Source organism: Pavona decussata, unplaced genomic scaffold (genome assembly GCF_977016875.1).
Source record: "Pavona decussata unplaced genomic scaffold, jaPavDecu1.1 SCAFFOLD_51, whole genome shotgun sequence".
Lineage (NCBI taxonomy): Eukaryota > Metazoa > Cnidaria > Anthozoa > Scleractinia > Agariciidae > Pavona > Pavona decussata.
Genome location: NW_028145473.1, coordinates 2635001 through 2645225, shown reverse-complemented (window position 1 = coordinate 2645225; position 10225 = coordinate 2635001). Strand labels below are relative to the sequence as shown.

Sequence of the window (10225 nt, the reverse complement as noted above, 5' to 3'; positions counted from 1 at the left end):
GCACAATCGCATCAAAACACAGTCAAGAAATGCATTTCTCCATAGTAACATAACAGCTGATCAAATTACGGGATCGATTTTCGCTTGGGCAAATAGCTTGAATAGAATTGCTCAAATGATGCTTTCAGCAAAACATATTGAGCTTTTACCAACAGATACGAATTCATGATCAATATTCAAGAACTAGACGAGATATCAAACGCAAAAAAGGTAACCTGAGGAGTATATCTTCGCATTTCAAAACCATGTGCTCGATGGCGTCGCTTTCGCCAACAGACGCGAAGATTACTATACTTCTGTGCTGTATTAATAAAAACTGGATCATTGTGTAATGCAGTTCTAGGGATTTGAGTGCCTTATAGGCCATGGTATTTGAGTCATTACACTGATCCATGCGCGCGCCACTTTTACATCCGCGTCGATCTTTCTATTACTATGGTTGCACTCTTTTTAAGAAACTATCTTGATGGTATTTCGTATTTATTTGCTTCTAAATTTTTTATTTGTACATAGTTTTAGTACATTGTTGTGCTCAGGGCTCCCATTGATAACAGACAGCTTTTTGCATCTGAAGGGGCTACCCTGAGGGGTATAAATCAATAAACCTTCTTCTTCTTCTTCTTCTTCTTCTTCTTCTTCTTCTTCTTCTTCTTCTTCTTCTTCTTCTTCTTCTTCTTCTTCTTCTTCTTTTTCATGCCAGAGAAATAGAGGCCATTAAATTGTCTTCTGGCTGTTCCTGCAAAGCGAAATCAGCAAGATCTAATAATTACTGATATTTCTTGGTTGTTACGTTTTGAAATCGCTTTCTTTTCTATTTCTCATAATATTTTGCCGGTGCTCACATCGGGTGGGTAAAGTTCTTGGCTGTGTTTTGTATATAAAAAGTACCTGGAATCACGGTTTGCTTTTGTTTATGACTACGCTGGCCAAACGGTAGCACGTTCTTCGCTTTCACTTCGTCAATACCACGAACCGCACAGCTTCAATCCATACTAAACCTTTGTTGCGGCATTTTAACAAATCGGTCTATTTTTAGATACGCGTTGGAAAACTAATTCCCTCTAAAACTTAAGTTCCGGTCCACATGATGACTCCGTTAAGTTTGAGACTGGTTAGTAAGGTTCCCGTGGGAGAATTTGTTTGTGAGAAATTCAATTTATAAACAAATATGTCTGTAAAAACGCCCTTACTCAAATATATAGCAAGGGAGCGTATACTTGGGCGTCGTTGTATTAGGCGTATTCGAGCATGCACGATAGTTCAGATGTTGATGACAGGTGAAAATGAAAGACTTGCCGAGAGTCTAAGGCATCACTTTGTATCTGCGATAAACGACTGAGATGTAGTTCAACCGAAACGCTACGCAAAGGATGAATAAACGAAATAATACATTTCTAAACAGGTCGGGTTTTGCAACCACGATGTGCTTCTAACATAATGATGAATTTTTGACGACAAAGGAATATTTGTGCGAATACCTTTCCACCCAAACACCCTTATTTTCTGGGCTTTCTGTGACAGACTTTTCAGCTTTATCACAGGTATTCTACTGGGTGCACGATCGCGTCGAACACACACCCGTAAAATCCAACACGATTATTATTTTTGCTAAAATTAACTTCGCTTGACGAGATCTCAAATCAATTATGCTAATTTTCACGAGAACACCATTTTCCTTTGGTAGACTAGGTACAGTTACCTTCATAGTTTGCTCTGACACATAGACTGCGTGCAGTCTCTTCTTTAAGTTCTGTCACGCGCGCGCGGAGGGAAGGGAGAAGAAAGAGCTTTTGATCTTCATATTTTCCACCGTTGACACCTCTTTGATTGATAGCTCCGCCTACTTTGTGTTTTCGCGGGAAAAATGAAGTAATACTACCTGCGAAAATAAGCATGACTGAGTGTAATTTCTTGCTTGTCTATCCCAGTAAAAGCGTCTTTCTCTGCCTTTCATAAAGTTTCTTTTACTGTCTACTGTTGTAAGGATGCAATAAATATAGAAATGGTACAATGAATCTTGAGAAAACTCCAACGAAAAGTGTTCCGCAAAAGAAAGGTAGAAAGCGGAAAGCAGAAAGCAGAAGCGTCAAAGTTTTGCAGATTTTCCATCGCTCCTGCGTTACCAGTTACGGTAATTTTCAGTCCTTTAAAGCTGGATATATATCAACAGAGAACATTTTTTACATTCCTAAGAAGAAAGGGCTTAATAAGTCCTTAGTGTCGTACCTGGTAGATGACCAAGGCTCTCATTTGCACTCCGGAGAGCACCAGTCGACTCGTGTTTGTTCTCCGTGGGTGTGTGTGGTGTGTGTGGTGTGTGTAGTTCGTTGCGAGCCAAAGGTTTCACGTGGATTCCCTCTGTCGGGCACATTTTAGTACCCGTGCCTAGGTTTGACCGTGAGTCTGTTATGACATTCCAGGGACACAGCTCGGTCCGCGGCAATATTGGCGCCCGATTTGAAATCAACTTTGCTTTCAACGAAGGCCTGTGTCTCAGGAAGTGAACTTCTTCGAACAATAGTTGCTCTGGAAGGACCGCACATCATCCTTCTTGACATATGCCGAGGAAGATAAGCGTGTGCTAAGTTTCAAGTAAATTTTAGCGAGGTTTTCGAAGTGCTCTCCTCAAATGACGGGTCAAATTACATTCAAGTTTCCAGCCTTGTCATTAACATAATACATGCAGTGCTGGGCGTGGACAAGCTGGTAAGAGATAAACCACTCAAAACGGCGTTTGGAAGCTCCGAGAAGCCTTTTTTTTTTTGTCTTTTTTATTTCACTTCCAGTGAAGAGTTACAGAGAAATAGTCACAAACATGCATACAAGCTAAGAAAATACAAAAAAATACAGTACAAGACTTAATTAGCTTAAAAACAATCAATAGAAAAAAATGTTTGATTGCAATTTACAATACCCAAAGTGCAGCTTTAGGCAAAAAGGTAGGTTTTAGTTCTATGGTATTTCAAGATTGATTTGTAATTTTGAATTGTGTTTTTCTATGTCAAGTTTGCTTCTCAGAACAGCAAGGAAGGTATCAAAGAAACAAGGGTCTTCTTCTCTCGAGGAAATGTAAATGTCATCCTGATTTTGCAATTATTAAACTGAGGTTCAGGCTAAGTTGCAGCGCGATATTGTTGGTAAAGCCATAGATAATATTTTCTTTGTTGTGCTCTATAGAATTGTCATTTTTTGTTGTTAATAAGGTTGCGTTAGTTGGCAGAATATGGTACACGACTTTGTATTGAAAGATGGCGTGCAGGCCTGTCACTCTCGTACACTGTTTTTCCTCTAATCTTTGTTCTTGGGTTTGAGGGGTATGTTGATTCAATGTTTGCCAGATAAAAGTGTATCCTAATAGAAATCAATTGGTATATTTAAATTAAGATACTTGAAATCGTAATTGCATTTAAATAAAAAAAGGCCTCCTAAGTGTCTTATAAATACCAGGGGTATGTGACTCCAGCTGGCATCCTCTTTACTTTCATATAATCTCCTTATCCAAACCACTTTGAGTGCATTATAGCTATTTCGAAGTCGGGAAGATTTAAGCCGCCTTTAGTGAAGCCTTAAAAGCACAGCAAAACACACCGGGTTATGTTTTTCAGACTTTACTGTAATTTTTTGGGGTTTTTGAATGTTGTTGTCTAATTTTCGATCGACTTGTAGCGCCGTACAAACTCTTATACTGAATACGCTTTGGTGACCTATGGTGACCGTGGTCAGAGACAATAAAATTCTGCCCGATCCCAGAGAGAACCTGATTGTAGAATTTTAATGATACCGTCCGCTTACGAACAGAGAAAAAAATAGCTTTCTTCAAAATTACTGTTTGTTCTCTCAGTAAAGGTCAGTTGGCCATACAACTTCCTGCCGATAAATACGGGTTTCCGCACAGGGTTAAGGTGGGGCTCTACCTGAATTTGAGTGAAATTTGAGGAGGTTTTAAGAATGGATAGAAGAAAGAAAATGATTTTTGGAACACTAACAGACAGTCGATACCCACGCAAGAGCACCCCAGGTTACTAGTGGACTAACTTGGTATCCCTCTATTAATTATTAACTAAAAATTCTAATTTTAAAACTTCACTAAATCTTCAACATTTCTTATTTCTCATAATTTTACCAATCCTTCAAGAAAAATTATCTCCTCCAGAATATACCCAGAAATCACCCAAAAATTCACAAAACACCCCAAAACATTGATTTGTGTAATGAATGGAGGGTTTTTGTATTGCTTGAAATGCGAACAAGATATTTCCATTTGACCGATTTTATGTGGTGTGAAAACGGCTTTCAGGTGTACCCCCACCTTAAGACGAACATTTTCAAGAAAATCCTTGATGTAATCGACATCAACCTAGAAGATGTCAAGAAATCCATGAGTTCAAGACTTCTGTCAGAATTGTGAACGAAAAAAGTAATTTTATGACGTTATAGGACGAAAACAAGCTTCGCACCAAAACGAGGCTGTGCCTCGTGCACGTCCAAGAAAGTGTGTCCCACATGGAAGGGAAAGACGCTGTCGCGTCCTATATATAATGTTTTCAGCATCATCAGGTTTTCGGAGCTCCCTCAGCGGGTGGACCGGTGAGGGTGGGACTCTGCAGAGACTCCGACAACTAGTTCTTCCACAGGCAGCCCAAGCTCGCGTCACTAGAGAGCGTGTAATAATTTATTATTTATGACCTTTGAGTGCAAGCAGACATTGAGAATTTAAACTGTCGATTATGAAGTTTAAAAAACGCTAAATTTAACTTTCAATAAAACGAATAAAACTGCCAAGTTCGCGGCGTCACTAGAGAGCGTGTGATAACTGAAAACTAGTGAGACGATGACCTTTGAGTGCAAGCGGTATTGGGTTACAGGCAGCCGTTGAGAATTTGAACGCATTATAAGACTTTGTATGGGAAATAAAATACCAACGATTCTGACAAGTTAACTTTCATTCAATAAAATGAATAAAACTGACTCACCTCTGGTGTATTCTTGTGTATTTTGTAGCTTATTTTACCGTTTCGAGCATTCTTTGAAATCACTGTCATTCCCTTCATAAGACGGAGTCAAGCAGCACACTAAGATTTCGACCGTAAGTTCACGTAGTCCGCTCAGAGGCGGTTTGCGCCTCGAAAATCCATCCCAGCCGCGATTTTTTCACGCAAAGCTAAAGCCCCATCATTCACAAACCTCGGTGAATGTTTCGTCGTCAAAAATCCCCGCTTACTTGGCTGGAAATGAGCATTTTCTGCTACCTATTCCACGATAGCGTCGTTTCTCGGCTCATGGCTCGTGTACGCCGACCAGCCATGAGCCGCCCACTGTTCCTCTGTGCCCACTGTTCCTCTGTTCCTACTGTTCCTCTATGCCCACTGTTCCTCTGTTCCTACTGTTCCTCTATGCCCACTGTTCCTTTGTGCCCACTGTTCCTCTGTTCCCACTGTTCCTCTCTGCCTACTGTTCCTCTGTGCCCACTGTTCCTCTTCCTCTGTTCCTACTGTTCCTCTGTGCCCACTGTTCCTCTGTTCCCACTGTTCCTCTGTTCCTACTGTTCCTCTCTGCCTACTGTTCCTCTGTGCCCACTGTTCCTCTTCCTCTGTTCCTACTGTTCCTCTGTGCCCACTGTTCCTCTGTTCCCACTGTTCCTCTGTTCCTACTGTTCCTCTCTGCCTACTGTTCCTCTGTGCCCACTGTTCCTCTTCCTCTGTTCCTACTGTTCCTCTGTGCCCACTGTTCCTCTGTTTCAACAATTTCCTCTTCATTACTCAGTCATGTAATGACGTAAGTCAGGTCGGCGTACTCGAGCCATAAGCCCGTTTCTCCAACGGCTGATGATTTTGAAAATGGTCACGGAGCTTGGGTCCGAGGTCGAATTAACTCCACCCGATGGGGTACAGTCATTTCATGTACAGCACTTACCCCATCCCCACGGCAAAATTTAAATATTCTCAGAACTGTGATATGTGGGGGATATCTCGGACCTTTGCGGCGTTTCGGAGAGGAATCCCGTTCATTTTCGAGTGGTCTCTTCGCCTTTGATAACATATTTTTGTATCTCGATGAAAACTCCGCAGAATATTTAAATTTTGCTGTCTGGTTTGTCTGTTGATGTCCCGTCGCGTCTCCTCGCTATGCCATTGGTCGCTCGTAACAGTGAAGCGGTCCGAGATGCCGCTGTGGGGATGGGGTAAGTGCTGTACATGAAATGACTGTACCCCATCGGGTGGAGTTAATTTTATAGCAACAAAAAACAAATTTGTTGTGTTATTAATTACTTTTAGACCTTTTTGGCAACAAACCTGTTTATGACAAAAGCTAGAAATATATCAGCAATAATGTGTGACAACGCTAAACAGCCATCTGCTATTATTTTTGACATGCACAGAACTCATAATTATTCAACACATGTGAAGAACAACTTTTTCCCTATTCATGGTAAAAACGGCTATTTTTTGTCCATGAGTCAACGACCATTGCGTAGCTATTGCTAAAAAGGTAAGTTGCATAAAGGAATACAATCGAAAAAATGTTGATAACGCGGCTAAACACTTAGTTAACGGTCGTTTTGCTTGCAGTTAACTAAGCATAATGTAAGATGATCAGGGAGCCCAAGCAAGGATAACATTATTTAAACAACGACACTTCGAATGTTATCTCCTGTGTTCCCGTTTAGTCGCCTTTTAAAGACATATTTGTATAAGCTAATACAGTGCGATCTGTTCGGATGCTTAGCTTAAAATTTTATTTGTCGCAGTATATATATGACGAAATTCGTGTCTTTCTAATCTGAGCCATTTTAAAACATATACAAGTAATCTGTACGTGAAGAAGAATGCTGTTTACTATTTTCAAATATCTCTTTTTGTTCCAGAGATATTCAAGTTTTTAAAATATGCAAATTAGCCAAGTGATGACGTCACAAACTCAACCGAATTTTGGTCAAATATTATGAAAAAAGATATCTCGGCCAATTTGTATCAGAAATGCTTGATTCTTTGCAGTGACATTGTTCTCGGTGCGCTCCATAATAAGAGCTTATCAGTTTTGTTACCATGACAACATACTGGGTTCCAGTCCTCCCTGGTACTTAAGGCTTTGCTGGCCAACTTTGGTATTTTGATATTTGCCAATGGTGCCTCATCTGTATAAGCCAGCAAGCGTATAAATATGTTTGGTCGAGTTCGTGGCCTTGTTAAATGTTTTTCAAGCTCAAAATCACTAAAATATTAAAATCAGGTTGGAGGGGACTGGAAAAGAGTGAGTTGCCATGGAAACCGAATTTTTTTTTATAGCCGTAGGTGTATTGCCTTTAGAACTATTAGCCTGCCAGGTTTCAAAGGTCTCTGCTGTAAATTGACTGAGATACAGTCAAACCTGTATATAACGGCCCTGTATATAGCGGTCACCCTGTATATAACGGTCACTGAACAACTTCCCAAAAATCGTCCCTTATATTTACTGTTAAGTTGACCTGCATAAAGCGGTCACCTGTATATAACGGACGCGGTCACCGTTTAGACTCCCTGAATCCACAATTTTATTATCTTCTACCTGTATATAACGGTCACGAAATTGGGTTACGATTAACGAATAATGCCAGGGATATATCGATGACTCAAAACCCAACTGGAGGGAGGAGGTCCGGAACGATCTCTTTGATGACGAAGATGATAAAATTGTAGCTAGCCCCCCCCCCCCTCCCCCTCTGAGAAGCGAAAGAGAGACAGCGATGTCGCAGAACTTGACCTTGATGAATAAGATAGTAGCACAGGCAGTCGGGCTTGCGAAGCAGCTGAAAGACTTTGCTCAGTACTACGGACATGAAGAACTTTCTTTCACACTGAGTAAAGTCAATGGCATACTACATGAAATCAAGCTTCGAGCTCCAAAATATCATAAAACTATAACGGCCGATTTTTTTCTTCTTGAAATCCATATTGTTACGTTAAAAGCTTTCCTACAATACAAGGAAAATTAGATGAAAGTATACATTGCACCTCCCTTAAAGTACACCACGGACAATTTATGGGCATTTTTTTTATCCTGGTTATTGCGTTGCTGTTACTCGTTATTGCCAATAAAACATAACATGAGTGATAATTTGCACATAAAAATGCTATTTATTGACTTCTGGAGGAGTTTAAAGGAAACCTGTGTACAGCGGTCACCCTGTATATAACGGTCACCTGGCCATTTCCCAAGGGTGACCGTTATATACAGGTTTGACTGTAGCTCTATTTATATACTTGATAGAAAACTTTTGAATGCAGAGGTCCACACAACCCAGGAATTAAACTTGCTGGTAATTTTGCTGGATCTCTCTTGTGAAAGAATTCGTGTCAGGCGTCACTTGAACGTGAAAATACAAAACTGAATGCAAGGCTGGTACTACGGCAAAGGGCAGATTTATTAGTGGCCAATATTTCAACTAATAGAATTAGTCTTCCTCAGGGCCAGAGCTATACTGAAGGAAAATATAGTAACGGCTCCTTAAATTAAGGTTTGAAAAATACATGGAAAAAATGATTGGCTAATACATGATATGAAGACAGCGTACTTGTAAATATGAGATAACAGAAATATAGTAACGGTTCCTAAAATTAAAGTTTGAAAAAATACATGGAAAAAAATGATTGGCTAATACATGACATGAAGACAGCGTACTTGTAAATATGAGATAACAAAAATATACAAGTGTATAATCAAGGTTCAGCGTTCGTTTTTCCTGTTAATGCCTTCTGGAGATAACGTTTTCCCTCTATGAATTAGAAAAGCCTCGCGTGCCTTACGACGGGAGGCATTGATGGTGGGTTGTAGTTCGAGAGGGTTGAGTCGCATGTCCGCAGAAGAGTGACCTGGTAAGTTGAAGTGTGTAGAGACTGCTGCTGTAGAGTTGGCGTGATGTGGGTTGTTTGTCGCTTGTCTGTGTTCTGTGTACCTTTCACGGATCGTGCGTTTGGTTTCCCCTATATACTGCTTTTTACATTTTTTTACATTCAATCATATATGTAAGGTTAGTAGAACTACAGGTTATATGTTGTTTTATTTGTCTTGTTTCGCCGGTGTTGCTAAAAGTGTACGAAGTTCTTGCATTGTCAATGTAAGGGCAAGTGAGACATCCATGAGTGGAGTTGCAGCGGAAGGTGCCAGAGGTGAGCTTTGGTGTCGTGTTAGTGTTTTTTAGTTTTGCTCGAACCAAAAGGTCGCGAAGGTTTGGTGAACGACGGTAGGCGATGAATGGTTTATCTTTGAATATTTTTTGAAGGCGATCTGTGGAGTTGAGATTAGGTTGTTTCCTGTGAAGCATTTCTTGAATATTAGGTAGTGCTGGGTTATAAGTGATCGTGAAGGGGACTGGGGTGTTGGATTTATCTTTATCATGATTATGTTCCCCTACAACCCACCATCAATGCCTCCCGTCGTAAGGCACGCGAGGCTTTTCTAATTCATAGAGGGAAAACGTTATCTCCAGAAGGCATTAACAGGAAAAACGAACGCTGAACCTTGATTATACACTTGTATATTTTTGTTATCTCATATTTACAAGTACGCTGTCTTCATGTCATGTATTAGCCAATCATTTTTTTCCATGTATTTTTTCAAACTTTAATTTTAGGAACCGTTACTATATTTCTGTTATCTCATATTTACAAGTACGCTGTCTTCATATCATGTATTAGCCGATCATTTTTTTCCACGTATTTTTCAAACCTTAATTTAAGGAGCCGTTACTATATTTTCCTTCAGTATAGCTCTGGCCCTGAGGAAGACTAATTCTATTAGTTGAAATATTGGCCACTAATAAATCTGCCCTTTGCCGTAGTGCCAGCCTTGCATTCAGTTTTGTATTATATACTTGATGTTATATTGAGTTGAGAATATGACGTCATCAGTCCTCTCCTTAACATATTTGACACATTTTTCAAACGTGAATATCTCCGGAACCAATGCAGATATTTAGAAACGGTAAACGGCGTTTTTAATCTTTCCTAGAATTCTATGTGATAAACCTTAAAATTGAAGAGGTAAAAATTTGATCACAGTAGCACTTTAAGAAACGGAATTTTATTTTCACAATTTACGAGCTGTTGTTCACTAAATACCAAAATGCTGGCTGACTTTATTTCGTAGTTTTAACGACATATTTGCCCTTTCGAAAACGAAAGAAATCAGTTTTCCGGTGATATGAATTTTTTTCGAGCGTACATTTTGCGGAATCAAACTGTAGATT

The 10225-nt window shown here is 39.9% G+C and overlaps 1 protein-coding gene across 2 annotated transcripts in view; it reads right to left on the bottom strand.

Annotated features, from left to right (window-relative positions):
* Nucleotides 1–475: 475 nt before the first annotated feature.
* The window catches only part of LOC146481049 (uncharacterized), a 418045-nt gene continuing 408295 nt past the window's right edge, over nt 476–10225 (bottom strand). Inside the window, exon 14 of one of the 2 annotated variants that reach the window (XR_014864519.1) lies at nt 476–623. The gene's annotated coding sequence lies outside the window, so the exon portion shown is untranslated. The remainder of the gene's footprint in view (nt 624–10225) is intronic. The other variant, XR_014864520.1, reaches the window with a different exon arrangement.